Source organism: Vipera ursinii, assembly GCF_947247035.1.
Source record: "Vipera ursinii genome assembly, chromosome: 17".
Lineage (NCBI taxonomy): Eukaryota > Metazoa > Chordata > Lepidosauria > Squamata > Viperidae > Vipera > Vipera ursinii.
In genome coordinates, this window is record NC_139530.1 from 1,531,833 (window position 1) to 1,537,837 (window position 6,005).

The 6,005-nt window shown below is 48.6% G+C and overlaps 1 long non-coding RNA gene across 1 annotated transcript; it reads right to left on the minus strand.

Annotated features, from left to right (window-relative positions):
* Nucleotides 1-1,212: 1,212 nt before the first annotated feature.
* Nucleotides 1,213-4,063, minus strand: LOC310647895. The gene is made up of 4 exons (XR_014493979.1): nt 3,907-4,063; nt 3,526-3,687; nt 3,023-3,109; nt 1,213-1,311 (listed from the first exon to the last, which is right to left on the minus strand). It is a non-coding gene; the product is annotated as an uncharacterized lncRNA (long non-coding RNA).
* Between the last annotated feature and the right edge of the window lie 1,942 nt (nt 4,064-6,005).

Consider the following 6,005-nt stretch of genomic DNA (forward strand, 5'->3'; position numbering starts at 1 on the left):
TGAGTGCAGCGGTGGGATTCAAACAACAACCAGTTCTTGGTGTGGATGCCGCTTCCGGAAGTCTGTTCTGGGCCTGGGCAACAAAAAATTAGCTACCGGTTCTGCCCAAGTGGTGCGAACCGGCTGAATCCCACCACTGTGTGAGTGGGTAGGTGGTCTGCTGCAGACAGACAGACAGACAGCCGGCCTGTGGACCCCTAGATTTGGCCCGAGATCGAAGCCACCAAAAGTATTTCCCAGAGGTTGTGGTGTGGACTTCGGCGGGCCCACTTCCGTACGTTGTCTACCACCGCCAAGATCGTCTTGCCTTTTGTGCAAAAAACGCAACTCATCAGAAAGAAAAAGAGACGTGTGCGCCAGCAAAACGGAAATCGGTGGAAAACTTACAATTCGAATTTCCTAAAAAACCTCGCTGTCCGTTTTGCGTCCACGAGGAGAGGATGTGCTGGTTCTGTTCCTTACGTATCCTCACCTTTTCCTCCGACGATGGCCGAGTGCCCGGGTTTCATCGCTCCTCAGTTCCCCCCTTTTGTTGTAAAAGGATCTAGAAACGAGGGGTACCAACCTCCGCGGACCCTGTTCCTTCCCTTGACGGACTGCCAGAAAAAGAAAGTGTTTCGTTTTTCTCCAGTGCTACGTAGACTGGGCAGGGACAAAAAAAATGCTGTTTGTAATTCGGTCAACAAACCCACGTGACGTCTGTATTAAATTAGGTTCACCCTTTCATCTGCTCGAGCAAACATACGCTGTACATAACTGTATTGAACCATTGTGGTAAGCTTTAACGTACTGTAAGCTATTTTAAGATGGACATGGCTTAGTCTCTCACCAAGAGTTGGCCATTTTGGTCTGTATCAGGGGTCTTCAACCTTTTAGGATGTGTGGAGTTCAACTCCCAGAATGCCCCAACCTGCAGCAAACGGCTGGCTGGAGAATTCTGGGAGTTGAAGTCCACAAGTCTTAAAGTTGCCACGTTTGGAGACCCACGGTCTATATGAGAGAGAGAGAGAGAGAGAGAGAGAGAGAGAGGTTTATTTGTACAGTCAATGGGATAAAATTCAGGGATGATTTCGGCATGGGGAATCAATTCCTAAACTGAACACCAATATTCATAAAGGAACGGACTTTTTAAAAATTATACATGGTTGACACTGTATCTTGCGACGAACTCCGTAGACCCATTTCCTACGTTGCAGAAAAATATGTGGGCTTGTCCGACAGGGTTGTGATCCAGAAAACAGGTGTCTTTTATGGATGCAAAGTTTTCCCACTTTCCACAAGATGCTGCTTAAGAATCCTGCTTCATTCAGTCTGTCCAATGATAAAATTAGGAGAAATATCCAGGGGTCACTTGGGGCTGTGGCTCACAAACAACGCACAAGATTGCAATCTGTATATAACACCTACATGCAAACTTAATCTATGTACATTTTAAAATCTTCAGGGACCGACCCAAACATGCAGCAAATTTCTGGGGAATTTTAGGTGTGTGTGTGGGGGGGGGGGGGGGAAATAGCAAGTTTGAAAAAAAGAAGAAGGAAAAATGGTTTTCCTGTTTGAAATGTTTAGAGCACAAAAGTGTAAAAACTCGCTCTGGCCACTACAAGAGTAAATTCAGTGGACCATAAATGTTTTAAATAAGGTTGTGTTAATTTGGGAAGATTTCCTCATCAACCACAGCCAATTTTTTTTTTCCAGTTTCCAATTTGGAAGCTCTGGTGGTCCAAATTTAACCGTGCTCCAGTTAAAAATCAAGATTTTTCCAGAAAAAAATCCAGGATCGAGCTGGCTTTTAAAAAGCGTTCCTTTTCCATTTTTTAATGCAACACGTCTCAGCCAAGCAGGAGAGTCCACACGGCTTATTTGCCTGCACAATTGGTGTTACCTTGCGTTGCTGTTTTTTGTTCGTTTTGTTTGTTTTGTGCTGAAACAGCTGGCTGTTTCATAAGCAAAATACATTTCTAAACAAATTCCCCATCTTTCTAGTAGCTTCCCCGTAGGATGGGGACAACTTCCTCCGTGTCTAAAGCAATTCTCCAAGCCAATTGAGGAAGGCATATCCAGACTGTGCTTTGCAAGCCCAGATCCCGAGATCGAATCATACCAGCCCAGTGCAAATCAAGTTAAAGCACTTTATTTAAAAAAGAAAAAAAAAAGACTTTTCCGTCCTCTTATGTTATGGGAATAAGAGAAATCTTTTTTTTTCCTAAGCCCTAAGCCTCTGACAGCAGTATTACTATCAAAGATTTTCTAGGTAGGTCAAGATTATCAGCAACCTATCATTCCCTGCCAGAATGGCTACTGGGAAATGAAGGATGGTAGATGTAGTCAAAACAGCCCAGAGAATCCAAGTGGAGGTACGGTAAGCTGACCCCAAAACAAAATTATTTTATTTTATTTTTAAAACTTTAAATCAAGCAGGCCTAGGAGTCTTCTGAGGAATTACTTCATCCAAACAATTTTTTTTAAAAGGTATCAAGGCGACAGGTACACCTTGAGGAGCTAGCTTTCTACATGCAGGAGTGGAAGGAGAATTTAATGACGTCTCCCTTGGAAAAAGGGATGCAGGTAAAACTAAAAAACAGCCGCCACTCATCAAAAAGGAAGAAGGCGTTGATCCAATGGCCATTACATTTTAATCACAGTCTTCGCCCAGTTTTTAAATTTTTGCTGCTCATAGCTGGGGGGGGGGGGGTGGTACCCAAAGACCTTCACCATCCTTTTCTCAGCCTCTGATTGCTGCCCCAACAACTACAGGTCCCATCCTGCTGGAAATCCTCTCGTAGTTCCAACACATCGTATCTAAACCTTGGCAAAATCCATCCACTGTTCATGATATGTCCCACGATGCCAGGAGCTGATTATCAATGAATTAAAGACAATTAAAAAGCAGTGTCTCCCAGAGCAATTCTTTGCACCCAGGTCTGCTGCAAACCTACCCTTTATTTTGATGCCTTGACAGGTGTGATTCCCGCAAGGCTTCTGACATTATTGGTGTTTTCTGAGCAAAATGCTTACGTACTTTTGGGGTCCGGCTTCATTTTTACTGAATCAGTTTGCCAGGTACGATGGATCCAGAAGGCTTGGTTAGGAATCTGCAGAGTGCTTCCTGCAAGCAAAAATTAGCGGTTGGGGGGGGAGGGAGGAAGGGGGGAAATGCCGTGATGGTCATAAGGGGGGAGGAACGGTTGTAAGTCACTTTTTTTGAGTGCCGTTGTAACTCCTGAACGGTCACTAAACGAGTGTAATGGGGATCTCATTTCTCAGGGAGAAAGGAAATAAAATCTCCTTCCAGCTTAGGACCACCACCGCTTTCTTCTTGGGATGTTGAATTTTTCAATCTAGGCTACAATCGTAGATCAGCGTGTGGCCTCCCATCCAAGCATTATGAGCCAGATCTGACCCCACCCCAACCCACTCAGCTTCCAAGCTCAAGAGAAGTTGGATCAATGGGACTTTTCCTTCTCGGTGTGTGTGTGTGTGTGTCTTAGTGGTACTTGTAGTGGGGGGGGGGTTGTCCCTCACCGGAAAGCCACAGGTGCCTTCTTCGTAGCTGTGACCGCTGCAGTTTCTCCCTCCGTGTTTCGGGGAAGGCTTGTTGCACCGCCGCGACCGCCGCACGACTCCTAACCCACAGGAGACGGGGCAGGGCGTCCCACGCTGCCCAGGGAGACCACGCTCCATCCACTAATGCAGAGAACAAACCATAGTTTAACCTCTTGAGACGTCGCTTGAAAAAGCTGCAAGTCTCCAGATGTCGGCTTTCAGACTCTTGCCCAGCGTGGTGAGGAATGGTGGAGTTGTGAATCCCACAACGCGGGGGGTGGGGGGGAAGAGAGCAAGGGTAAGGAAATATCTCTGAACAACGACCCAATGGCTTGCGGATTGCTAGTCCTCATTAAATACCGGCACAGGTGCTCGAGCGGCATAATCTGAGTTTGCTCCTTCTCCCCCTTGCAAGGCAGGCCTCCTCTGGAAGGGGGGAGGGCTGTCACAGAGCCGGACCCGTTTCTTGACCCCCGAACACGTCTCCAGGCAGGGCGACCACGGGGACCAAACTGACCATCGGCCATCCGCTAAGGCAAAAGGGAGAGAGAAGCAGAGACGATGCCGGTTGGGGACAGGGACCAGTTGAAACAGGACATACAGGCAGACCTCAACCTACGCCCGCAACGAGGCCCAGAATTTCCATTGCTAAGAGAGGCATTTGTTACGTGAGATTTGCCCCGTTGCACGACTTCAATTGGGGAAGCTGGATTCACTTAGGAACCGTGCGGCTTGCTTAACGACCACCAGAGTCGCTTAATGATTCACTTACGACCACCGTAAAATGATCGTAAAAAAAAAAAAACAGGTCCTGTCAATAGGATAGAATAGAATAGAATTACAGAATCAAATAGAATTACAGAATAGAATAGAATGGAACAGAATGCAAAATAGAATAGAATAGAATTACAGAATCAAATAGAACAGAACAGAACAGAAAGGAATAGAATAGAATATGGAAGGGACCCCGGAGGTCTTCTAGTCCAGCCCCCTGGTCAAGCAGGAGAACCTGGGCCATCTCAGACAAGTGACTGTCTAGCCTCTTCTTAAAAATCTCCATGGATTCCAATCCCTATTGCGGACCAGCTGTGGTGCCACAGATTCTTTGCAAAAAGGTGATGTGGGTTGGGGCCTGGAGCCAGGTGGCTCCGATCCGTAAGGGGGAATCACACACAGAATGTCGGTTTTTTTATTTATTTTTCTAATTGTTGCAGGCAGAGAGATAAGGACTTACCGGGGCAAGGATGCAGGCCGGGGCAGAGTCGGAGGTGAGACGAAGGCCCCAGGCAGCGCATCCCGCTTTCCACGTGAGCGCACTCGCGGATGCGCATCTGGTTTTGGAAGCCACAAGTGACGGAGCAGGGGGACCACGGAGACCAAGGAGACCAGGCGCTCTTGGCTAGGCGGGGGGGAAGAAAATATGGTATTTCATGGGCAAATATACCTTTTCTCCACCCTGCAGAAATTTACACCTGTGTGTGTGTGTGTGTGCCCCACCTGTGCAGCGCAAGCCGTCCCCCACAAAGCCACTGTGGCAGGCACAGCTGTAGGAGCCCAGGGTGTTCAAACACCACGCGTCTCGGTTGCAGCCGTGGGTGCCTCGCGTACATTCGTCGATGTCTGGGAAAGAGAAAAATCAGAAATGAAATGAAACCAAGCAGAGTCTGGATGGTCTCCAGGGCGGGATTGGAGAACGGGATCTTCACGGAGAGGGTGACCATCCCGAGGATCCGCGAGAACCTCTTTTGGAGGAGTTTGCCTCCCACGTTTCTTTCGCTTGCTTTCTTCCGGAGCTTTTATCCCCTTCCGCAGCGAGGCGCAGCCCGCGTGGAGAAGCGACGTTTCGCAAACCGCTGGACGCCTCCCCTGGCGAGGGGGCCTCTCCCCTACCTGTGCAGCTCAGCAGCCCGTCTCCTTCTAAGCCCTGCGGGCAGCGGCACAAATAGGATCCGAGGGTGTTGAGGCACTCGGCCTCGGCCAGGCACTGCGCGGCGGCTTTACTCTGGCACTCGTCGATGTCTTTTGGAGGGAGAGGAGGGAGGAGGAGGAGGGAGGAGGAATTGAGGAGTAGTGGAGGAGGGAGGAGAGGGAGGAGGAAGGAATGGGGGAGGAGGAGGAGGGAAGGACAAGGAAAGCAGGAAAGGAAGAAAGGAAGGAAAAGGGAAAGAGAAGTGATGGGAAAAGGGAAGGAGAAGGAAGGAGAGTAAAGGAATAAAAATTACACTCTTTATAACCAGCCAGCACCACCTTCTGTTTACGATTTATTTCCAGACCGTCCCCATCAACACCCCCAAATCCAAAGGAGAGAAGAGAAGCTGTTCGCACAAGCCCGTCTTTTCCGCGCAGGACATTCAAGGTCTCAACCTCTGTCATCGTGTTTCTTAAGCTGCCCAGAATCCTAAATAGACCGGGGTGGGGGTGGGTGGGTGGGTGGGGGGGGGGCAGCTCCTATCTTGCAC